Raw genomic sequence first — 27,535 nt, 5'->3', positions numbered from 1 at the left:
GAGTATGTGATGGTTAGATTTTTCCCCTTGTCTGAATGTTGCTTGCTTTGTGCGTTGTGGGATTCTGAGTGATGGGAGTTAGACATTAGGTGAATACGTCACGTCACATGTGATCAGGGTTGAATAATCTCAAAGTACTGGATTTGGTCCGATTACGCAGCTCTTGTTTGAGTCCAACCGTTGTAGGGACGAGTCTTTTACTCGAAGGATTATCTGAGCCTCGTCACACGTGATGGTATTCAGGTGATGGCTAATTGGCATCACGAGGAGGCCTTCAGCAGCTGAGGACTGGTTTGAGTTGAGTCAGAGGTTTCCCTAGGGCAAGCCTAGGATGAAGTAGTGTTGGGAGCAGTAGTAGTGGAAAAGGGACCTGGTGGAGTCAAAGCAGTTCTTGAGGAAAGTACGGATAGATGTGGTAGGTAGTATGGGCCCGTACTACTGAGAGGAGAGGATCCGTACTCGATTCGGGAAAGGCCGAGACAAGACCAGGAACCTGGTAGTGCGTATGTTTGGTCTCGCAGCAGTGATGAGTATTCTGATAGTGGTTGTGTTATATGTTTTAGCATGGTGACATTGCGAGAGAGACTAGTGGGTGGATCAGGCGCCGAAGAGGGATCAGGCTCAGTTTCAGGAGCCGAGCAGCTCGAGGAGCGAATGAGGGAGTTGATATCAGCTGAGGTTACGCGTAGCATACTAGACCAGACTCCTGTGATCTTTGGCAAGGTCAAGGAGGGAATACTAGAGATCTTGGATGAGAGGCTGGGAGCCTTCCGTACTGAGATAATGGCATTGATGGGAGCGCGTACTTTGACATTTCGAGAGTTCAGGGCTTGCGGGGCACCAGATTATCATGGGGCTAGGGACCCCATCGCTAGCAGCAGATGGTTGGATGATGTTGCCAACGCATTCCGTACGAGCCGGTGTCCCGAGGTGGACAAGGTCAGACTCGCTTCCTGTCTTCTGAAGGACAGAGCGAAGGATTGGTGGGAAGAGATTGGTCATGCTTTGGGTGATGATGCCGCGTTGGACGCGATGACATGGGGTGATTTTTCAGCCAGGTTCAGGGCAGAGTTTTCGCCAATTATTGAGGTGCAGCAGTTGGCACGGGAGTTTTAGGATTTGACGCGGACCACTGAGACTGTGGCGGAGATCACCGCCAAGTTTAGGGAGAGGGCTCTTCTTTTACCACAGTATGTTGCGGATGAGGAGATGAAGAAGGCCCGATACCACGAGATGTTGAGGGCTGACATCAGGGAGTTCGTGAGCAGGTTCGGCTGTAAGACACTGGAAAATATGATCTCTCGGGCTCGAGAGAGGGAGATTGACTTGGGGCAAATTCGGAAGAGGAAGCCGGATGAGTTTCAGGTAGCCTCAGGCTCAGGCAAAAGACCCAAGGGATCGGATTCGAGATCGAGGGATTATCAGGACCACAGCCGGTGCGGGAAGTGTGGCAGGGCGCATGGGGGCGCGTGCAGGAGTGGTTGCGGTGGTGAGTCTGGCTGCTTCAAGTGTGGTCGGATTGGTCATTTTAGCAGGGATTGTACTATTACCACCACACATGAATCAGAATTGATATGTTTTCACTGCAATCAGCGGGTTTCGGCAGGACGGGTGATGGCACCTGCCCCTGCAACTTTGAGGATCACAGACGGCCGTCAGGGCCGTGCTGAGGCGCCTGCGGTAGGAGGCAGGGCTTTTCAGATGACTACCCTGGAGACGAGAGCAGCATCGGACGTTGCAGGTATGCGATATCCGTTTTCAGTTCTTTTATTTGTGCATGATTATATTGTTATGGTTCTGCATCATTATCGGTATGAGTATTTTATTTTGTGCGGCTTGCTTGTGATCGAGTTATATGCCATCTGCATACCTTGGATATTGGAATAGTAGTTAAGGGATGGGTTCTATTGGAGAAGGTTACTTAGGGTGCAGTAACTGTAGCATGCCTTGGAGGGACTTGGTATGTCTCGTTAGTTCAGAGCCGTATAGCATTAGAAATGGATTGGTTAGATCCCTAGCTATGGTAAGCTTGGGGTTCCTCAGCAGGTTGATTATGGAATGGTAGCGAGGATTGGGATTTCTTTTCGAGCATTGAGCAACAAGGGCTAAGCAGGATCGAAGTGGGGGAGAATCCTCAGAGCGTGTAAGGGTAAGAGCACACAGGTCCAGAATGAGTACGCGGTCTCTGAGAAAGAAAAGAAGTAGTACAATGTTCGATGGATTGAGGAGTTCAGGGTTTGGAGTTTGAGAAACTCCCCCTCAGCCAGTGCGTGTATTGGTGATGGTTAGTATGTGGTTGGGAATTCAGGTTGAAGGATCGCTTGTAGGACTCGAGTGAGTCAGAAGGAAGATCTTGAGAACTGAAAGCAAGGGGTGCTTTCATATTAGCAGTCAGCAGTGGAAAGTGTTGTCAGACTACGGGGCAGCCGTAGCTTTCACTAGCAGATGGTGATAGAAGGTGTTGTAAGACTGCGGGCAAGCCGTAGCATTCCATAGTAGCTTCGTTGGCGGAGTTGGGGAGAGGCCATTATCTTCTAGTGATCAGATAGGGATCTGGAATGGGTAGTGGATGAGAATGATAGGGAGTTTGCCTGTGTAGCCCTAGAGAGGTGAGACCTTGGGAGAGGCTGCTCCAGGATATAGTTGGGTGAGACCCGTGGGCGAGGCCCGTATGAGAATAGCAGTATAGGTGAGACCTGTGAACAGGGTTGCTCGGTAGTATGGTTGGGTGAGACCCGTGGTCGAGGCCCGTGCGAGAGTAGTTAGACAAGTGAGACTAGAAGGGGAGAGGCGGGTGAGACCCGTGGGCGGGGCCCGTGAGTTTTAGCAGCACAGGTGGGACCTGGTAGGGATCTTAGTGTCTGGATAGGGGATCGAGAATCCCAGGATTGTAGTGCCTGAATGGCATAATAGATTGAGCAGTTATAGGTAGGCGAAGTTGATGGGTTTTAGCCATAAGAACTTTCCTATGTGCGCATGCAAAACCCTAATGCTTGGACCTAGGCTTTGTAATTAAACATGCTTTGAATCCAAGACTTCTAATGGCTAATTAGGTTAAATAACAACATTGAAATAGACACTATTCCAACAGTCTCCCACTTGGATAAGTCTAGTAAGTATTTACACCAGTACAATTCGGTTTGCAATCGTAGCTCTCAAAGACGTTGTCAAACTCTAATCTAATCAATCTTGTCCTTTAGATAAGGGATCGTACAGTCCTCTGTTAGATATCATGCTGACAATCCTATGGAATGGTAAGTCAAGCATTTAGGTTTCTCAATCTCTGATTTATTCGACATAGAACTTAATCGAACACATCAATTCAGTTCTGACCGGGCCCGGCATATAAGTCAAATCAAATCATCGAGCGGCCGAGATATCGCTTTTACCTTCTTAGATAAAAGTTACAGATAAACTTTGACTTATATGCATTTACTTATTCATTAATCAACTATACACAATAATGCGTTTTATAACACCGAGTTACTGATGCGTTTTCGCATTATCAATGTACAACCAATTAACAAATAACAAACCATATATCTAGGTTTTAAGACTATATGATATTATCGTCTTGCGATCACCTTTTTATATCTTATTCCATAAGGTGATTCCAGCAAGCGCGGGTTTGTTCCAATGCTCAAAACTAGTTCATAAGCACTCATGAACGTTGCAGCAACCCTTTGCTATGTCTAACACCATTTAGACAATCTACATACCAATTCATGACAATCTTCATTCATATCTACTTCCAACATATGAACGATTGTGGACAATTTGAACAATTCTATTATTCCTACTAATTTCAATTATTCTGGAAGTCAAAACATGCAAAGTGAAACAATAGTTAAACAATTAACATAGGATAGTAACATTACTCATAAATAAAACTCCTTTATTTAATCATCAAATGTTAATTACATTTATCTATTACACGTTTCTAATACTATTTAATCTATGCTGATATCATCCTTCAGCCTAATACTCCTAGCATGCTGCAAGTGCTTAACCCCACTCAGTCCCTTTGTAAGCGGATCTGCTGGGTTATCTTCTGATGATATCCTCTTCACTACGAGTTGTCCTTCTTCTACACGATGTCTAATGAAGTGATATTTTCTTTCGATATGTCTTGATCTACCATGATCCCTCGGTTCCTTGGTCAAGGCAACCGCTCCTTCGTTATCACAGAAAATCTCCATGGGCTCCTTTATGGCAGGTACGACTCCAAGATCACCGATGAAGTTCTTTAGCCATATTGCCTCCTTCGATGCTTCGCTCGCTGCAATGTACTCTGATTCGCACGTTGAATCAACTACGGTCTTCTGCTTGGAACTCTTCCATGTCACTGCTCCTCCATTTAGGGTAAAGACCCAGCCCGACTGCGAACAGTAGTTGTCCCTGTCGGTCTGAAAACTGGCGTCACTATACCCTCGCACCTTCAAGTCATCACTCCCTCTGAGTACTAAGAACCATTCCTTCGTCCTCCGAAGGTACTTAAGGATATTCTTCACCGCAATCCAATGTGCTTTGCCAGGATTCCCTTGATATCTGCTAACCATGCTCAAAGCGAAGGCTACATCAGGGCGAGTACAAGTCATAGCGTACATGATTGAGCCAACTGCGGAAACGTATGGTACTCGGCTCATTTCTGCTATCTCAGCTTCGGTACTCGGACTTTGAGTCTTACTCAACTTGGCATTACTTTGTATCGGTAATTCTCCCTTCTTTGAGTTTTCCATACTAAAACGTTTTAGTACCTTCTCTAAGTAAGTGTTCTGACTAAGTCCAATTAGTCTCTTACTTCTTTCTCTCACTATCCTTATTCCCAAAATGTAAGAAGCCTCTCCGAGGTCCTTCATAGCGAAGCACTTCCCGAGCCAGGAGTTTACTTCCTGCAGAGTCGGGATGTCGTTTCCTATGAGTAATATGTCATCAACATATAGAACGAGGAAGCTTACTACACTCCCACTGGCTTTGACATATACACATGACTCGTCTTCGCTTCGTACAAATCCAAACTCTTTGACTTTCTCATCGAAGCAAAGATTCCATCTGCGAGACACTTGCTTAAGTCCATAAATGGACTTCTCAAGCTTACACACTCTATTCGGATGCTTCGGATCCACAAACCCTTCGGGCTGAGCCATGTAAACATCCTTAGCCAACTTCCTGTTAAGGAAAGCGGTCTTGACATCCATTTGCCAAATCTCATAATCATGAAATGCGGCAATAGCTAGCATCACTCTAATAGATTTAATCTTCGCAACCGGTGAGAAGGTCTCATCATAGTCAACTCTGGGAGTTTGAGTAAAGCCCTTCGCAACCAATCGCGCTTTATATGTGTGCACGTTTCCATCCACTTCGGTCTTCTTCTTGAAGATCCACTTGCACCCAACGGTCTTACATCCGGGCACATAATCAACCAAATTCCAAACTTGGTTATCATACATGGATTGGATCTCGCTATCCATTGCCTCTTTCCATTTTGCAGACTCCGGACATGCCATGGCTTCCTTATAGCTATTAGGTTCATCAAGATTTATTAGTGTACCATCACTAATATACGTGTCCCCTTCGGTAGTAATATGAAAACCATAGAACTGGGGTAGAACTCTAACTCTATCGGAACGTCTAAGAGGTAAGGACTCGTCAGTCGGTTCAACCGGAGTTTCCTCTTCGGGTTGAGTGCCAGCGGTAGAGGTTCCTTCATCTATCGACTCTTGAATCTCTTCAAGTTCGATTTGCCTCCCACTGTCTCCTTGGCTTATGAGTTCTCGCTCTCGGAAAACTCCTCTCCTCGCAACGAAGACAACATTGTCCTTCGGTCTATAGAAGAGATATCCAAAGGATGTTTGCGGGTAGCCGATGAAAATACATCGCTCACTTCGAGGTTCAAGCTTGTCGTGAGTATCTCGTCTTACGAAAGCCTCGCAACCCCAAACCTTGATATGTGCCAACGAGGGAGCTTTCCCTGTCCACATCTCGTGAGGTGTTTTGGCAACCTTCTTGGTAGGGACTCGGTTAAGGATATGGGCGGCAGTCTCTAAGGCATACCCCAAGAAAAAGATAGGTAGTGAAGCACGAATCATCATAAAGCGAACCATATCTAATAAGGTTCGATTACGCCTTTCTGCCACACCATTCAACTGCGGTGTCCTAGGAGGCGTCAATTGAGAAACTATTCCACACTCCTTGAGATAATCGTGGAATTCAAGACTTAGGTACTCTCCTCCTCGATCGGATCGAAGCATCTTGATTTTCCTGCCCAATTGATTCTCCACTTCATTCTTGAATTCTTTGAACTTTTCAAAGGTTTCTGACTTTTGTTTGATTAAATAGATATACCCATATCTACTATAATCATCGGTAAAAGTCACGTAGAAGCGGTTCCCATCCTTCGTGGTTGATCTAAACGGTCCACATACATCGGTATGTATTAGGTCCAATAGACCTTCTGATGGGTTTTAAGCATTCTAACACTTCCTAAGTGTACATGCAACCCTAATAACCTTGGATCTATGTTTGTCTAATTATCATGCAAAGTTGAATTCCAAGGTTATATTCCTATCTAGCATACATGGGGAACAATTTTAACTTGAATCATAGATAGAATAACTTACCTTGTTGTTGCTTGTGTTCCTTGAAACCTTGTGAGCCTAGCACCCCAAGTGTGATGCCTCAAATGCTTCACACAACACCAAATGCTCTTGGAAAGACTCTTGAGATAACACACACTTCTCAAAATCGGCCAAGCCCTCTAGTTTCTTAGTGTTCAACTTGTGTAGCCAATTTTGTGGAGAATGGGGTTCTTATATAGTGTTGACACATCTAGGGTTACACCATGTAAACCCTAATGTGTCATGACTCTTCATTTCCATGACCCATGGGTTTGTAACTCCCATGGAGCATCCATGGAGCATCCTATGGGTAGAACCCAACTTGATAATCCATGGAGCCTTTTAGCCCACTATACAAGATATGGATGATTTACATAATCAACCCATATATTTAATTAGTTATCCTTTGATCACTTAATTAATTCCAAATTAATTCTTGATCAAACTAATCAAATAATATTATTAATATATTAGAACTTATAATATATTAATAATCCCCAAGTGTTATTCCTCTCATTTAGTCTATCCAATTACATGGTGCCATGCAACCCAAATGGACCATGCCGGGTCGGGTCAAGTACATGCCCGAAATAGTTATGGACTTAGACACCTTATCCAACAGTCTCCCACTTGGATAAGTCTATTAACTATATTTCTAGTACTTCAGGAACCGACCGGCAATCGTAGCTCTTTCAAGGTCTCTCAGAACTGAGAAGATGATGGTACGCCATTTAAGATAAGTGATCATATAATCCTCCGTTCTAGATATCAGCCGGACAAATACATGGAACATTGTCTTGCTTATTGTCCAGCATTTGTTTCCCGATTTCCGATTTGTTTGACATAGAACTTAATTGAACACATCAACTTAGTTCTGACCGGGCCCGGTACATGGGTCAAAACAAAATCATCGAGGGGCCCAGATATCAGCTTCTAATCCAAGAAGGAACAGATAAACTTCGACTCATATGTTTGTTCTACCACTCATTGAATTACACACAAAAGTACGTTTTATAACATCGAGTTACCAATGCGGTTTCGTACAGTCAATGCATAACCAACTTGTAAGTAACAAATCATATCTCTAGGTTTGAAGACTTATATGATATTACCGTCTCACGATCACTCGAGATAAAATTCCATGAAGTGATTCCAGTGAGCGTGGGTTGAGTCCAATGCTCAGAACTTATGAGCACTCATGATTGTTGTAGCCTTGTCCAAGACCTCTACAACCAAACATGACAGTCTTGATTCATATCTACTTCCAACATATGACCGACTGTGGAGGTTTGAATAATATGTTATACCAAACAAAATTATTCTGGAAGTCAAAACATGCAAAAGAAATATAGTAAACGATCGACAAGAGATAACAACACTTTACTCATAAATAAAACTGCTTTTGTTCATCATCAAATGTCAATTACACTTTACAAATTTCGAGGTTATCTAACTACTAAATCTAATATCATCCTTCAGCCCTATGCTCCGAGCATGCTGAAGATGCTTAACCCGAGTCAGTCCCTTTGTGAGGGGATCTGTAGGATTCTCATCTGATGATACCCTCTTTGCCACGAGGTGTCCTTCTTCGATCCGATGTCTAATGAAATGGTATTTTCTGTCGATGTGTCTGGATCTCCCATGATCCCTTGGTTCCTTGGCTAAGGCAACAGTACTTTCACTATCACAGAAAATTTCCATTGGCTCTTTAATAGCTGGTACAACTCCAAGGTCTCCAATGAAGTTCTTCAGCCATATCGCCTCCTTTGCTGCCTCGCTAGCTGCAATATACTCTGATTCACAAGTAGAATCAGCCACTGTCTCTTGCTTGGAACTCTTCCAAGAAATTGCTCCTCCGTTTAGGGTAAAGACCCAGCCCGACTGAGAGCGGAAATTATCCCTATCAGTCTGGAAGCTAGCATCACTATACCCTACAACTCTCAAGTCATCACTCCCACCGAGGGTAAGAACCCAGTCCTTAGTCCTACGTAGGTACTTGAGGATATTCTTTACCGCAGTCCAGTGTGCCTTGCCAGGGTTCGCCTGATACCTGCTAACCATGCTCAAGGCAAAAGCTACATCGGGTCGAGTACACGTCATAGCATACATGATCGATCCTACAGCCGAAGCGTAAGGTGTTCGACTCATTTCTGCTATCTCAGCCTCAGTGCTAGGGCTTTGTGTCTTACTCAATCTGGTGTTACTCTGGATGGGTAACTCTCCTTTCTTGGAATCCTGCATGCTGAATCTCTTCAGCACCTTATCCAAGTAGGTACTCTGACTAAGTCCAATTAGTCTTTTACTCCGATCTCTCAAGATCCTTATCCCTAAAATATAGGCAGCTTCACCAAGGTCCGTCATAGCGAAACACTTCCCAAGCCAGGACTTTACTTCCTGCAGGGTTGGAATGTCGTTTCCTATGAGTAGTATGTCATCCACATACAATACCAAAAAGCTAACTACACTCCCACTAGCCTTGACATACACACAAGATTCATCTTCACTCCTAGAAAAGCCAAATTCCCTGACCTTTTCATCAAAGCAAAGATTCCATCTGCGAGGTGCTTGCTTCAATCCATAAATGGATTTCTCAAGCTTACACACTCTATTAGGGTACTCGTTGCTGACAAAACCCTCTGGCTGACTCATGTAAACATCTTCAGCCAACTTTCCATTAAGGAAAGCGGTTTTGACATCCATCTGCCATATTTCATAATCATGAAATGCAGCTATGGCTAACAGAACCCGAATAGACTTAATCTTGGCTACTGGAGAAAAGGTCTCATCATAATCCACTCCAGGAATTTGAGAGAAGCCCTTTGTAACCAGTCTAGCCTTATAAGTGTGTACTTTACCATCCATGTCGGTCTTCTTCTTGAAAACCCATTTGCACCCTACTGTCTTGCGACCTGGTACATTTTCAACCAAGTTCCAAACTTGATTGTCATACATGGATTGTATCTCGCTATCCATAGCCTCTTTCCATTTAGCAGACTCGGGGCCTGCCATGGCTTCCTCGTAGCTGTTAGGGTCATCTTGACTTACTAGTGTCCCATCACTAATAAGTGTTTCACCTTCTGTAGTAATATGGAATCCATAGTAATGCTCAGGTGCACTCCTAACTCTCGTGGAACGTCTCAGAGGTACAGATTTGTCAATTGGCTCAACAGGAGTTTCCTCCTCAAGTTGAGGGCTAGAGTTTGAAGTTCCTTCACCGCTTGATTCTTGAATTTCTTCAAGATCAATTTGCCTCCCACTGTCTCCTTGGCTTATAAACTCTCTTTCTCGAAAGACTCCTCTTCTTGCTACAAAGACCACATTGTCACTAGGTCTGTAGAAGAGGTAACCAAAGGATCGTTGTGGGCAACCGATGAAAATACACCTCTCGCTTCGAGGTTCGAGCTTATCATGAGTCTCGCGTCTCACGAAAGCCTCGCAACCCCAAATCTTGATGTGGTCTAGTTTAGGTACTTTACCAGTCCACATCTCGTGAGGAGTTTTGGCAACTTTCTTTGTAGGGACTAGATTAAGAATATGGGCGGCAATCTCTAAGGCATACCCCCAGAATGAGATTGGTAGCGTAGCTCGACTCATCATGGAACGAACCATATCTAACAAGGTTCGATTACGCCTCTCAGCCACACCATTCAACTGTGGTGTCCTGGGAGGTGTCAATTGTGAGATTATCCCACATTCCCTTAGATAGTCGAGGAACTCTGAGCTAAGATACTCACCACCACGATCGGATCGAAGCATCTTAATGTTCCTGCCCAATTGATTCTCGACTTCCTGTTTAAATTCCTTAAACCTATCGAAAGTCTCTGACTTATGCTTGATCAAGTAGACATATCCATATCTACTATAATCATCAGTAAAAGTCAAATAATAACGATTAGCATCCCTTGTGGCATGTTTGAATGGTCCACACACATCTGTGTGTATAAGGTCCAACAAACCTTCACCCCTCTCACACGAACCTGTGAAGGGTGACTTTGTCATTTTTCCAAGTAAGCATGATTCGCAACTATCATCTGACTTTAGGTCAAATGACTCCAAGACTCCATCCTTTTGGAGTTGGCCTATGCGTTTCTTGCTTATATGTCCAAGACGACAGTGCCATAAAGATGCTTTATCCAAGTTATTATTAGTAGAATCAATACACAAAACATTATTTCCTAAGTTATCTACAACAGATACAGCTTCATACACACCATCACAAGGTAATGCTTTAAAATAAAGAACATTATTAAAGAAAGCATCAATAGAACCAACTTCATTATTAAATGAAAAGGTAAACCCTTGTTTGTACAAAGCATGAAAGGAAATAATATTTCTTGCCATTCCTGGCGAATAACAACACTTATTCAAATCTAAACTAAACCCACTACTTAGCGATAAAGTATAAACTCCAATCTTGGTAACAGGTATAGCTTTCCTATTCCCCATGATCAAGTTTATCCTTCCTTGCTCCACATTATCACTTCTTCTTAGTCCCTGCAAGTCACAAAAAATATGAATACCACACCCGGTATCAAGGACCCAAGAATTAGAATGGGGTGAGTTATTAGAAATGATAGTGTAAATACCTGCATGGTTGGGTTTAACTTTCCCATCCTTTACATCTTGCTGGTATTTTGGGCAGTTCCGCTTCCAATGAGCCTTTTCATGGCAATAGAAGTATTCAGCCTCTTTTGGGTCAGAAGAAGGAGTAATGAAACCTTTCTTGGTTCCACTTGAAGAAGAGCCATCAAGGGTCCAAACCTTGGTACCCTTAGAAGAGCTCTTTCTCTTCCTCCCTCGACTTTTGCCGATTGCCAAAACCGGAGTAGAGTTTTGAGTAGGAGTGATAGCAACCGACTTCCCCTTAAGACCTGATTCTGCGGTCTTGAGAAGTCCCTGAAGTTTGCTGAGGGTGACTTCTTCCTTGTTCATGTGATATGTCATGCGGAATTGATCATAGCACGATGGTAAGGAATGCAAAATAATATATATTGCAAGATCCTCCGGGAAGTTCACATTAAGCTTCAGCAAACGATCCACATACCTTTGTATTTTCTGCATGTGGCTCGTGACGGATTCCCCGTCCTTCATCATGGTTGTTATCATGGAGCAGATGATTTCATACCTCTCTTGTCGTGCACTTTGATGGTATCTTTCCATCAAATCTTGGTGCATTTCATAAGGGTAGAAATCCTCATAAGACTTTTGGAGTTCCGCTGTCATCGTGGCCATCATGATGCAAGCCACTTTCGTAGCATCCCTTTCACGTGCCCGAAATTCAGCGATCTCCTGAGGAGTTGCAGTGGACTCATCAATCTCCTTAAGCTCCTTATCAAGGACATATTCTTTGTCCTCGTAGCGGGTAATCATCCTGATGTTTCTGATCCACTCATTGAAGTTGGATCCATCAAAGGTGACTTTCCCACACAAGTTCATAAGGGTAAAGGAGCCATTAGGATTAGAGCCAGAAGCATCGTTGAAAGACATCTGAAGAAAAGAGGACAAGATTAGTTTAGATATAAGGGAGTCCTTAATAAAACACCCAAATGTAATATTAAGGCTAGGATCCAATCACAATATAATATAACTTAGAAGAGGTATGCCGTAATCTAAGCTATATCATATTTGAAAGGTAGGTGAATGACGATTCACCAATTTCCACCACGAAAACCGCAATATTTAAGTATTAGGTTTTTGAATGGTTCTTAGAAATTCCTAGATTCTTTGAGATTCAATGAACTTTTCAAAGGCATGTTTCAATCTCGAGTGTGCCCTCCAAGTTTTGTGACTGGGATACCGTGGATCACAAAACGAGGTGTGAAGTAACCATGCAAATCACTTGGTACCCTTAAAGTTTATCACTCAATCGATGTGCCGGTAAACCACACACGCTCCATCGATACTATAATAAACCATAAGTCACCCTTTACCTACCTCGTTAAGTCCAAGTTAGTGTGCCGGTTAACCACACACGCTCCACCAACGACTTAATCAAAGTGTAAAGTGTAATTTCATGGAATAGCACCTTATTCACATTTTTCCTAAAGTAACTAAGATTGGGAATTTAATAAAACATTTAGTTACTTTATAATATTCATCATACTTCGAATGAGAATTAATAAGTCCTTGTCTTACCCATTCGGCTAACGACCCTCCACCGATCAAGCAAGCGGTGGGTGAGAGTGGACACCCATTAAGTCACCATTTTATAGGCAACAACCTTATACCCACCTTATAGACCGGCTTCGTGAATGAGGCGTACTAGCGGTTAGACGACTTTGTTCTTATACATATATATATATATATATATATATATATATATATATATATATATAATTATTAAATCATAATAATATAAGTATAAGGGTTGAATTTTAACTTTTAAAATTCTAGGGGTTGGAACTAAAGTTTTAACTTAACTTTACTTGTTCCAAAACTTGAGGGCAAGTTTTGTAAACTTTCAAAACTTTTCATTTCTTGTAACTTATGAGTTTAATAGAGTAATAAAATGAGGACTTTTCATTTTTCCTAACTCTTGTGTTCTTTTAATGGTTTTTAATCCAAGAGACTTTTGGTTTTCCATAACTTGAGGACAAGTTATGGACTCCATTAAAACACATTATGATCATGAATTAATCTACCACATAGGTTACAAATAATTCCTATGATCATCTAAACATCATAAGAACAAGAATATGAATATGAACACTTTCAAGAATCAAAATCACATTTGATCTTTGTAATTTTGATAACTAGTTGTTGTAAATGAGTTAGAAAAGACATTACACCTTCTAAAACAAGTTTTCAAGTACCAAAACATTTTAGGGTAATGATTCTAATCCATTTCCAGCAACTCAAGTCGAAATTCTGCACTCTGTCGACCCTACTCGACGAGTGCATAAACCTACTCGCCGAGTAGGTTGAAGATACACATGAACTCGATGAGTCCTCCCCATGGACTCGCCGAGTCCATCAGTCAGACAGCAGAATTTTCGACTTTCTTCAACTTTTAAGCACAAATAACAAACAAACAAGCCTAGGCTCTGATACCACTGATGGGTTTTGAGCATTCTAACACTTCCTAAGTGTACATGCAACCCTAATAACCTTGGATCTATGTTTGTCTAATTATCATGCAAAGTTGAATTCCAAGGTTATATTCCTATCTAGCATACATGGGGAACAATTTTAACTTGAATCATAGATAGAATAACTTACCTTGTTGCTTGTGTTCCTTGAAACCTTGTGAGCCTAGCACCCCAAGTGTGATGCCTCAAATGCTTCACACAACACCAAATGCTCTTGGAAAGACTCTTGAGATAACACACACTTCTCAAAATCGGCCAAGCCCTCTAGTTTCTTAGTGTTCAACTTGTGTAGCCAATTTTGTGGAGAATGGGGTTCTTATATAGTGTTGACACATCTAGGGTTACACCATGTAAACCCTAATGTGTCATGACTCTTCATTTCCATGACCCATGGGTTTGTAACTCCCATGGAGCATCCATGGAGCATCCTATGGGTAGAACCCAACTTGATAATCCATGGAGCCTCTTAGCCCACTATACAAGATATGGATGATTTACATAATCAACCCATATATTTAATTAGTTATCCTTTGATCACTTAATTAATTCCAAATTAATTCTTGATCAAACTAATCAAATAATATTATTAATATATTAGAACTTATAATATATTAATAATCCCCAAGTGTTATTCCTCTCATTTAGTCTATCCAATTACATGGTGCCATGCAACCCAAATGGACCATGCCGGGTCGGGTCAAGTACAAGCCCGAAATAGTTATGGACTTAGACACCTTATCCAACACCTTCACCCCTTTCACATGTACTTGTGAAGGGTGATTTAGTCATCTTTCCAAGTAAACAAGACTCGCATGTGTCATCTTCCCTAAGGTCAAATGACTCCAACACTCCATCCTTTTAGAGTTGGGCTATGCGTTTCTTGTTGACATGTCCAAGACGACAATGCCACAAGGATGCTTTATCCATACTAGTGGAAGAATCTATATTCAAAACATCATTTCCTAAGTTATCAACAATCATAACAGTTTCATATATTACATTGCATGGTATAGCTTCAAAGTAAAAGACACCATTTAGATAAGCTAAAATAGAACCATTCTCATTATTAAAAGAAAATCTAAATCCTTGTCTATATAAACCATGAAATGAAATGATGTTTCTAGCCATTTCTGGCGAATAGCAACAATTGTTCAAATCTAAACACAAATTATTCCTAAGCACTAAAGAATACACTCCAATCTTGGTCACAGGCGACGATCTTCTGTTCCCCATGATTAGATTGATTCTTCCTTGCTCCACATCCCTACTTCTTCTTAGTCCCTGTACATTAGAACAAATGTGGTAACCACAACCGGTATCAAGAACCCAAGAAATAGCATGATTAGAATCGTTAGATTTGATTGTGTATATACCTGCGAAAGATGGCTTGATCTTTCCTTCTTTGATTGCTTGCAGGTACTCTGGGCAGCTTCTCTTCCAATGTCCTATCTTATGGCAGTGGTGGCACTCTGCCTCCTTCGGGTTAGGACAGGGCTTAGCGGGATCAACTTTGGTCCCACTAGAAGAGGCACCATCTTGGGTTTTTACCTTGCGATAGTTCTTTGATGAAGCCTTCCTCTTCTTTCCCTTTCCTTGACCAATAGCCAAGACAGGAGCAGCAGGTGGATTGGGAGTTGGTGCAGCAGACTTGTCTTTGAAGTTGCTCTCAGCAACCCTCAAGAGACCTTGGAGTTTGCTTTGGGCGACCTCTTCTTTGTTCATGTGGTAGGTCATCCTAAACTGGTTGTACATCGGAGGCAAAGAGTGAAGCACCATGTCGATCGCCAAGTCTTCCCCAAAGTCAACATTTAACTTGCGAAGGCGGTCGACATACCTTTGCATCTTTTGCAAGTGCACGGTAAGAGATTCTCCATGACCCATCTTAGCGGAAATCATGTTGGTGAAAATCTCATAACGCTCTTGTCTCGCGTTTTGGTGGTACCTCTCCAATAAGTCTTGGTGCATCTCATACGGGTACATGTCCTCGTAGGACTTTTGGAATTCGGAGTTCATGGTAGCAATCATGATGCAATGTACCTTCGTTGCATCTCGCTCATGAGTTTCAAAGGCGGTGATTTCGGCTGGAGTAGCGATTTCGGTGTTGATTTTCTCGAGCTTCTCATCAAGGACATACTCCTTGTCCTCATAGCGAGCTATGGTGCGAATGTATCTTATCCATTCGCTAAAGTTCGTTCCATCGAAGGTGACCTTTTGGCAAAGGCTTATCAACGTGAAAGAACTAGCAGCAGCGTTGTTTGCGTTCGACATCTTCAAAAGAAAAGGACAAAGATAGATTAGAATAACAATCCCTAATTATCACCCAATAAGAAAAAATTAGGGCTAGGATCCAACAATAACATTTACATACTAGAAAAGGGATGCCGTAATCTAACATGCAAATAAATTGAAGGTAAGTGAATGACGATTCACTAATTCTCCATCACAAAAACCTAAACTATTAGTCCTAGGTGTTTTTGAGAATTCCTAGGTTCGGATAAGATTCATTGAAACTATCCAATGGCATGTTTAAATCTCGATATGCCCCTCTTGTTTGTGAATGGGATGCCGAGGATCACAAAGCGGGTGTGAATTACCATGCAAATTTACATGGTGCCTTCATTGTAACGATCACCTATTCGATGTGCCGGTAAACCACACACGCTCCATCGAACTATGATAAACAATGAATCACCCTTTGCCACCTTTGCTTAGAACCAGTTAGTGTGCCGGTAAACCACACACGCTCCACTAACTTCTTAGCAAGGGTGCAAAGTGTAATTTCATGGGATTGCTGATGGGTTTTTAGCATTCTAACACTTCCTAAGTGTACATGCAACCCTAATAACCTTGGATCTATGTTTGTCTAATTATCATGCTAAGTTGAATTCCAAGGCTATATTCCTATCTAGCATACATGGGAACAATTTTAACTTGAATAATAGATAGAATAACTTACCTTGTTGTTGCTTGTGTTCCTTGAAACCTTGTGAGCCTAGCACCCCAAGTGTGATGCCTCAAATGCTTCACACAACACCAAATGCTCTTGGAAAAACTTATGAGAGAACACACACTTCTTGAAATCGGCCAAGCCCTCTTGTTTTCTTAGTGTAGCCAATTTTGGTGGAGAATATGATTCTTATATAGTGTTGACACATCTAGGGTTACACCATGTAAACCCTAATGTGTCATGACTCTTCATTTCCATGACCCATGGGTTTGTAACTCCCATGGAGCATCCTATGGGTAGAACCCAACTTGATAATCCATGGAGCCTCTTAGCCCACTATACAAGATATGGATGATTTACATAATCAACCCATATATTTAATTAGTTCTCTTTTGACCACTTAATTAATTCTAAATTAATTATTGATCAAACTAATCAAATAATATTATTAATATATTAGAACTTATAATATATTAATAATCTCCAAATGTTATTTCTCTCATTTAGTCTATCCAATTGCATGGTGCCATGCAACCCAAATGGACCATGCCGGGTCGGGTCAAGTACATACCAGAAATAGTTATGGACTTAGACACCTTATCCAACAGTCTCCCACTTGGATAAGTCTAATAACTATTACTGCAAGTATGACTTCAGGAACCGATCGGCAATCGTAGCTCTTTTCAAGGTTTCTCGGAACAGAGAAGATAATGGTACGCCATTTAAGATAAGTGATCATATAATCCTTTGTTCTAGATATCAGCCGGACAAATACATGGAACACTGTCTTGCTTATTGTCCAACATTTGTTTCCCGATTTCCGATTTGTTTGACATAGAACTTAATTGAACACATCAACTTAGTTCTGACCGGGCCCGGTACATGGGTCAAAACAAAATCATCGAGGGGCCCAGATATCAGCTTCTAATCAAAGAAGGAACAGATAAACTTCGACTCATATGTTTGTTCTACCACTCATTGAATTACACACAAGAGCACGATTTATAACATCGAGTTACCAATGCGTTTTCGTACAATCAATGCATAACCAACTTGTAAGTAACAAATCATATCTCTAGGTTTGAAGACTTATACGATATTACCGTATCACGATCACTCGAGATAAAATTCCATGAAGTGATTCCAGTGAGCGTGGGTTGAATCCAATGCTCAGAACTTATGAGCACTCATGATTGCTGTAGCCTTGTCTAAGACCTCTACAACCAAACATGACAGTCTTGATTCATACCTACTTCCGACATATGACTGACTGTGGAGGTTTGAATAATATGTTATACCAAACAAAAATTATTCTAGAAGTCAAAACATGCAAAAGAAATATAGTAAACGATCGACAAGAGATAGCAACACCTTACTCATAAATAAAACATTTTTATTCATCATCAAATGTCAATTACACTTTACAAATTTTGAGGTTATCTAACTACTAAATCTAGTATCACCCTTCAGCCCTATGCTCCGAGCATGCTGAAGATGCTTAACCCGAGTCAGTCCCTTTGTGAGGGGATCTGCCGGATTCTCATCTGATGATACCCTCTTTGCCACGAGGAGTCCTTCTTCGATCCGATGTCTGATGAAATGGTATTTTCTGTCGATGTGTCTAGATCTCCCGTGATCCCTTGGTTCCTTGGCTAAGGCAACAACACTTTCACTATCACAAAAAATTTCCATTGGCTCTTTAATAGCTGGTACAACTCCAAGGTCTCCAATGAAGTTCTTCAGCCATATCGCCTCCTTTGCCGCCTCGCTAGCTGCAATATACTCTGATTCACAAGTAGAATCTGCCACTGTCTCTTGCTTGGAACTCTTCCAAGAAATTGCTCCTCCGTTTAGGGTAAAGACCCAGCCTGAATGAGAGCGGAAATTATCCCTATCAGTCTGGAAGCTAGCATCACTATACCCTACTACTCTCAAGTCATCACTCCCACCGAAGGTAAGGACCCAGTCCTTAGTCCTCCGTAGGTACTTAAGGATATTCTTTACCGCAGTCCAGTGTGCCTTGCCAGGGTTCGCCTGATACCTGCTAACCATGCTCAGGGCAAAGGCTACATCGGGTCGAGTACACGTCATAGCATACATGATCGATCCTACAGCCGAAGCATAAGGTGTTCGACTCATTTCTGCTATCTCAGCCTCAGTGTTAGGGCTTTGTGTCTTACTCAATCTGGTGTTACTCTGGATGGGTAACTCTCCTTTCTTGGAATCCTGCATGCTGAATCTCTTCAGCACCTTATCCAAGTAGGTACTCTGACTAAGTCCAATTAGTCTTTTACTCCGATCTCTCAAGATCCTTATCCCTAAAATGTAGGCAGCTTCACCAAGGTTCTTCATAGCGAAACACTTCCCAAGCCAGGACTTTACTTCCTGCAGGGTTGGAATGTCGTTTCCTATGAGTAGTATGTCATCCACATACAATACCAAAAAGCTAACTATACTCCCACTAGCCTTGACATACACACAAGATTCATCTTCACTCCTAGTAAAGCCAAATTCCTTGACCTTCTCATCAAAGCAAAGATTCCACCTGCGAGGTGCCTGTTTCAATCCATAAATGGATTTCTCGAGTTTACACACTCTATTAGGGTACTTGCTGCTGACAAAACCTTCTGGCTGACTCATGTAAACATCTTCAGCCAACTTTCCATTAAGGAAAGCGGTTTTGACATCCATCTGCCATATTTCATAGTCATGAAATGCAGCTATGGCTAACAGAACCCGAATAGACTTAATCTTGGCTACCGGAGAAAAGGTCTCATCATAATCCACTCAAGGAATTTGAGAGAAGCCCATTGCAACCAGTCTAGCCTTATAAGTGTGTACTTTACCATCCATGTCGGTCTTCTTCTTGAAGACCCATTTGCACCCTACTGTCTTACGACCTGGTACATTTTCAACCAAGTTCCAAACTTGATTGTCATACATGGATTGTATCTCGCTATCCATAGCCTCTTTCCATTTAGCAGACTCGGGGCCTGCCATGGCTTCCTCGTAGCTGTTAGGGTCATCTTGACTTACTAGTGTCCCATCACTAATAAGTGTCTCACCTTCTACAGTAATATGGAATCCATAGTAATGCTCAGGTGCACTCCTAACTCTCGTGGAACGCCTTAGAGGTACAGGTTTGTCAATTGGCTCAACAGGAGTTTCCTCCTCAAGTTGAGGGCTAGAGTTTGAAGTTCCTTCACCACTTGACTCTTGAATTTCTTCAAGATCAATTTGCCTCCCACTGTCTCCTTGGCTTATAAACTCTCTTTCTCGAAAGACTCCTCTTCTTGCTACAAAGACCACATTGTCACTGGGTCTGTAGAAGAGGTAACCAAAGGATTGTTGTGGGTAACCGATGAAAATACACCTCTCGCTTCGAGGTTCGAGCTTATCATGAGTCTCGCGTCTCACGAAAGCCTCGCAACCCCAAATCTTGATGTGTTCTAGTTTAGGTACTTTACCAGTCCACATCTCGTGAGGAGTTTTGGCAACTTTCTTTGTAGGGACTAGATTAAGGATATGGGCGGCAGTCTCTAAGGCATACCCCCAGAATGAGATTGGTAGCGAAGCTCGACTCATCATGGAACGAACCATATCTAACAAGGTTCGATTACGCCTCTCAGCCACACCATTCAACTGTGGTGTCCTGGGAGGTGTCAATTGTGAGACAATCCCACATTCCCTAAGATAGTCGAGGAACTCTGAACTAAGATACTCACCTCCACGATCGGATCGAAGCATCTTAATGTTCCTGCCCAATTGATTCTCGACTTCCTGTTTAAATTCCTTAAACCTTTCGAAAGTCTCTGACTTATGCTTGATTAAGTAGACATATCCATATCTACTGTAATCATCAGTAAAAGTCAAATAATAACGATTAACATCCCTTGTGGCATGTTTGAATGGTCCACACACATCCGTGTGTATAAGGTCCAACAAACCCTCACCCCTTTCACACGAGCCTGTGAAGGGTGACTTTGTCATTTTTCCAAGTAAGCATGATTCGCAACTATCATCTGACTTAAGGTCAAACGACTCCAAGACTCCATCCTTTTGGAGTTGGCCTATGCGTTTCTTGCTTATATGTCCAAGGCGACAATGCCATAATGATGCTTTATCCAAGTTATTATTAGTAGTAGAATCAATACACAAAACATTATTTCCTAAGTTATCTACAACAGACACAACTTCATACACACCATCACAAGGTAATGCTTTAAAATAAAGAACATTATTAAAGAAAGCATCAATAGAACCAGCTTCATTATTAAACGAAAAGGTAAACCCTTGTTTGTACAAAGCATGAAAGGAAATAATATTTCTTGCCATTCCTGGCGAGTAACAACATTTATTCAAATCTAAACTAAACCCACTACTTAGCGATAAAGTATAAACTCCAATCTTGGTGACAGGTGAAGCTTTCCTATTCCCCATGATCAAGTTTATTCTTCCTTGCTCCACATCCTCACTTCTTCTTAGTCCCTGCAAGTCACAACAAATATGAATACCACAACCGGTATCAAGGACCCAAGATTTAGAATGGGGTGAGTTATTAGAAATGATAGTGTAAATACCTGCATGGTTGGGTTTAACTTTCCCATCCTTCACATCCTGCTGGTACTTTGGGTAGTTCCGCTTCCAATGAGCATTTTCATGGCAATAGAAGCATTCAGCCTCTTTTGGGTCAGAAGAAGGAGTAATGAAACCTTTCTTGGTTCCACTTGAAGAAGAGCCATCAAGGGTCCGAGCCTTGGTACCCTTCGAAGATATTTTTCTCTTCCTCCCTCGACTTTTCCCGATTGCCAAAACCGGAGTTGAGTTTTGAGTAGGAGTGATAGCAACCGACTTCCCCTTAAGACCTGTTTCTGCGGTCTTGAGAAGTCCCTGAAGTTTGCTGAGGGTGACTTCTTCCTTGTTCATGTGATATGTCATGCGGAATTGATCATAGCACGATGGTAAGGAGTGAAAAATGATATCTATTGCAAGATCCTCCGGGAAGTTCACATTAAGCTTCAGCAAACGATCCACATACCTTTGCATTTTCTGCATGTGGCTCGTGACGGATTCCCCGTCCTTCATCATGGTTGTTATCATGGAGCAGATGATTTCATACCTCTCTTGTCTTGCACTTTGATGGTATCTTTCCATAAAATCTTGGTGCATTTCATAAGGGTAGAAATCCTCATAAGACTTTTGGAGTTCCGCTGTCATCGTGGCCATCATGATGCAAGCCACTTTCGTAGCATCCCTTTCATGTGCCCGAAAGTCAGCGATCTCCTGAGGAGTTGTAGTGGTCTCATCAATCTCCTTAAGCTCCTTGTCAAGGACATATTCTTTGTCCTCGTAGCGGGTAATCATTCTGATGTTTCTGATCCACTCATTGAAGTTGGATCCATCAAAGGTGACTTTCCCACACAAGTTCATAAGGGTAAAGGAGCCATTAGGACTAGAGCCAGAAGCATTGTTGAAAGACATCTGAAGAAAAGAGAACAAGATTAGTTTAGATATAAGAGAGTCCTTAATAAAAACACCCAAATGTAATATTAAGGCTAGGATCCAATCACAATATAATATAACTTAGAAGAGGTATGCCGTAATCTAAGCTATATCATATTTGAAAGGTAGGTGAATGACGATTCACCAATTTCCACCACGAAAACCGCAATATTTAAGTATTAGGTTTTTGAATGGTTCTTAGAAATTCCTAGATTCTTTGAGATTCAATGAACTTTTCAAAGGCATGTTTCAATCTCGAGTGTGCCCTCCAAGTTTTGTGACTGGGATACCGAGGATCACAAAACGAGGTGTGAAGTAACCATGCAAATCACTTGGTACCCTTAAAGTTTATCACTCAATCGATGTGCCGGTAAACCACACACGCTCCATCGATACTATAATAAACCCTAAGTCACCCTTTACCTACCTTGTTAAGTCCAAGTTAGTGTGCCGGTTAACCACACACGCTCCACCAACGACTTAATCAAAGTGTAAAGTGTAATTTCATGGAGTAGCACCTTATTCACATTTTTCCTCAAGTAACTAAGATTGGGAATTTAATAAAACATTTAGTTACTTTATAATATTCATCATACTTTGAATGAGAATTTGTAAGTCCTTGTCTTACCCGTTCGGCTAACGACCCTCCACCGGTCAAGCAAGCGGTGGGTGAGAGTGGACACCCATTAAGTCACCATTTTATAGGCAACAACCTTATACCCACCTTATAGACCGGCTTCGTGAATGAGGCGTACTAGCGGTAAGACGACTGTGTTCTTATACATATATATATAATTATTAAATCATAATAATATAAGTATAAGGGTTGAATTTTAACTTTTAAAATTCTAAGGGTTGGAACTAAAGTTTTAACTTAACTTTACTTGTTCCAAAACTTGAGGGCAAGTTTTGTAAACTTTCAAAAAATTTCATTTCTTGTAACTTATGAGTTTAATAGAGTAATAAAATGAGGACTTTTCATTTTTCCTAACTCTTGTGTTCTTTTAATGGTTTTTAGTCCAAGAGACTTTTGGTTTTCCATAACTTGAGGACAAGTTATGGACTCCATTAAAACACATTATGATCAAGAATTAAACTACCAAATAGGTTACAAATAATTCCTATGATCATCTAAACATCATAAGAACAAGAATATGAATATGAACACCTTTAAGAATCAAAATCACATTAAACTTTGTAAGTTTGATAACTAGTTGTTGTAAATGAGTTAGAAAAGACATTACACCTTCTAAAACAAGTTTTCAAGTACCAAAACAATTTAGGGTAATGTTTCTAATCCATTTCCAGCAACTGAAGTCGAAATTCTGCACTCTGTCGACCCTACTCGCCGAGTGCATAAACCTACTCGCCGAGTAGGTTGAAGATTCAAGTGAACTCGACGAGTCCCCCCATGGACTCGACGAGTCCAGCAGTCAGACAGCAAGTTTTTCGACTTTCTTCAACTTTTAAGCACAAATAGCAAACAAACAAGCCTAGGCTCTGATACCACTGATGGGTTTTGAGCATTCTAACACTTCCTAAGTGTACATGCAACCCTAATAACCTTGGATCTATGTTTGTCTAATTATCATGCTAAGTTGAATTCCAAGGCTATATTCCTATCTAGCATACATGGGAACAATTTTAACTTGAATAATAGATAGAATAACTTAACTTGTTGTTGCTTGTGTTCCTTGAAACCTTGTGAGCCTAGCACCCCAAGTGTGATGCCTCAAATGCTTCACACAACACCAAATGCTCTTGGAAAAACTTATGAGAGAACACACACTTCTTGAAATCGGCCAAGCCCTCTTGTTTTCTTAGTGTAGCCAATTTTGGTGGAGAATATGATTCTTATATAGTGTTGACACATCTAGGGTTACACCATGTAAACCCTAATGTGTCATGACTCTTCATTTCCATGACCCATGGGTTTGTAACTCCCATGGAGCATCCTATGGGTAGAACCCAACTTGATAATCCATGGAGCCTCTTAGCCCACTATACAAGATATGGATGATTTACATAATCAACCCGTATATTTAATTAGTTCTCTTTTGACCACTTAATTAATTCTAAATTAATTATTGATCAAACTAATCAAATAATATTATTAATATATTAGAACTTATAATATATTAATAATCTCCAAATGTTATTTCTCTCATTTAGTCTATCCAATTGCATGGTGCCATGCAACCCAAATGGACCATGCCGGGTCGGGTCAAGTACATACCAGAAATAGTTATGGACTTAGACACCTTATCCAACAATTGCATCAATTCACTTTTCCTAAAGTAACTAAGATTTGGAAATTTTATAAAATTTGTGTAGTTACTTTGTATCACTTATTATACTTTTAATGAGAGGATGAGGTTGCCCTATCATACCCGTTCGGCTAACGACCCTCCACCAATCAAGAAAGCGGTGGGTGTGAGTGTACACCCATTAAGCGCCATTTTATAGGCCGCAACCTTATTCCCACCTTATAGATCGGCTTCGTGAATGAGGCCTACTAACGGTAAGACTAGCATTTAGTTATACATATATATATTATACTAGTAATATCATATTAGTATAGGGTTGAATTTTAAACCTTTTAAAATCTAGGATTTTGAAATTTAAGTTGTCTAAATTAAAACTATTAATCACAAATATAAATTTCAAAACTTGAGGGCAAGTTTTAAACATTTAAAACATGGAGGATCAAATAACAAATAATTCCAATTAACAATTAATATCCTAATTATCTATATTTGATTTTATTCAAGATTTCTTTGAAAGATAATTACTAAAATAATTAAAATAATTAATTAATTATCATATAAGGAAATTAAATATTTAATTAGTTGATAAATACCTTTAACTAGATCAAGATAATAGTCATATATATCAAAAAATCAGATTTAGGTTGATCTATTATGATTAAGGTAAGTTTCCATAAGATAATTATGAAAAAATCCCGAATCTGGCCATTCCTGACGCCTGGACTCGCCGAGTGCACAAAGGGACTCGCCGAGTCAGGCCTACTCGCCGAGTCCACTTTGAGACTCGTCGAGTCCATGACTCAGAAACCAAAAATCGAATTTTGCAGGTTTGTTTCAGTTAATCAAGCAACAATTTAAAGAAAACCAAGCTAGACTCTGATACCACTGATGGGTTTTAGCCATAAGAACTTTCCTATGTGCGCATGCAAAACCCTAATGCTTGGACCTAGGCTTTCTAATTAAACATGCTTTGAATCCAAGACTTCTAATGGCTAATTAGGTTAAATAACAACATTGAAACAGATCTAGAATCATAGCTTTGAGTTCCTTGTTGGTCTTGTGGTCTTGGAGCTTCTAGAGTCACAAATGTCACTCCTCTGATGGCTTACAAACACCAATAGCAAGGAGAATGATTTGGGAGAGAGGAGAGGGATGGAATTTGACCAGAGGTTCTCTACTTTAGGTGAAGTGTCGAATTCCCTCAGCCATAGGGTCTATTTATACTTGTAGACTCCTTAAGGGTTACAGATTAATCCCTAATTGGATAATCTTCTCTTAAGGCTATCCAAATCCATTCCTGGATAACTCATATGGACGATTTTAGCTATCCTATATCTCTTAGAATTCTTCCAAAGCATATCCCAATGGATTTACAGTCTAAAGTTTAACTATCAAACAATTGACAGTTTATACCCCTTTATTTAATTAATCTCTTTAAGTCACCGAATTAATTCCAATTAATTCTATGACTTATATTAATCAAATAACCATATATTATTCTTTATAATATTTACTCTCTCTCAATAAATCATCCTATCAAGTTGCTATGGTGAAGGCAACCCAAAAGGACCATGCACAACCGGGTCAAGTACTTGCCTAATATAGTAGCAGCCTTAGACACTATTCCAACAGAAGTGTCTTCGAAAGTCACTGGGAGCGACTAGGAGTTGTGTTGGGACTAGCGCTCGGTGGGAGCCGGTAATCCAGATATTGATAGATTGGCAGGGACCAGGGCGGTCTCCATTCCTCCGGTAGTTAGATGAGAAATGGAAAAAATTTCAGTAGCAGTGCGGGTAAGCAGTCTATGGTGGAATTCAGTTAGTTGATCGTGGGGTGCTCGCCACCAAATTATAGAAGAAGGAAATGCCTAGTGGATACTAGCGAAAATGACCCGTAATGGAAGTAGCGGGAGTAATGGATTTGGTGAAGATCGGGTCTTCATAGTGGCAGAGGAAGTAGTTGGTTATTGAAGGTTGCTCTAGAAAGGGCGGAAATCGCACAAGGAAAGAGGGGGTGAATCCTTATGGATTCAGTTGCAGTACTCGGAGAGTACCAGAAGGATTGTCGGTTCAGTAAGTTGCGTTTCCAAATGTTCAGGGTCAGGGTTGACCCGAGATGACTATCCGCAAGGATTAATGTTAGTCGGAATAACCGAGCGGAAGGTCAGCGAAGGTAGGCAGCTGGTGTTGGAAAAATTGGTGGGGTATTGAAGGCAGATCGCAGGCGGCTGGCCATAGCAAACTTCGAGGACGAAGTTTAGTTTAAGTGGGGGAGAGTTGTAACACCCAAAGTCTGGAAGGCCAAGAAAGGAAAGGAAACCCTAATTTTAAGGGACGAGTCGGCGAGTCCAAGGAGGAACTCAACGAGTCCGAGCGGTATCCGGGTCGAGGAGTAAGTGACCGACTCGGCGAGTCGGCCAAAGAGACTCGACGAGTCTGGTCTGTGCGAGGAAAACCCTAAATTCGGGACTTGGAGCCTATTTAAGCGCCTCATTCTCTTCCCTAGGGTTCCTTTACTGCCTCTCTAACCCAGAACACCAAACCCTAGCCGCCATATCCATTGATTGAGCCAATCGTTGCCTTGAAGAGTGCATTAAAGCTTGGAGAAGGAAGAAGGATGTTGGAGGTGCAAGAAGGGGCTATAGATCTGGGATTGGGAAGATATTTCTGAACATTTGGAGGTAATAGTCTACTTCTTGGACTCTTTTGCACCAAGATCTATGTGTGAGTTTTGGGGCTTTTTAGCCATGATGGTATCCATTTGAGTTAGAAGCCAGATCTGAAGTTGCTACTTTGGATCTAAGCATATTATGCTCTTAAGAAGCATAAAGTACATGCCCTTGAGTTGATTATGGAGCCTCTTTGCCTTAAACCCTAGTTTGTGGTGTATTTTGCCTAGACCTCCTTCTCTACACGTAAAGTTTGCAACTTTACGTGAGGAACAGGCTTGGGAAGGGTAGATCTGCAGTTTGGAGTCAATGGATGATTCAAAAGTCCTCTGCATGTATAGAGATATGAATGGACTCGGCGAGTCCTTTGAGTGGACTCGGCGAGTAGCATGAATAGTTGGAGGAACTCGACGAGTGGGATGAACAGCTCGTCGAGTCAAATGAAG

The sequence above is a fragment of the Lactuca serriola genome, chromosome 6, assembly GCF_051521515.1.
Source record: "Lactuca serriola cultivar US96UC23 chromosome 6, Lser_US96UC23_V15, whole genome shotgun sequence".
Lineage (NCBI taxonomy): Eukaryota > Viridiplantae > Streptophyta > Magnoliopsida > Asterales > Asteraceae > Lactuca > Lactuca serriola.
This window is presented reverse-complemented; position numbering follows the sequence as displayed.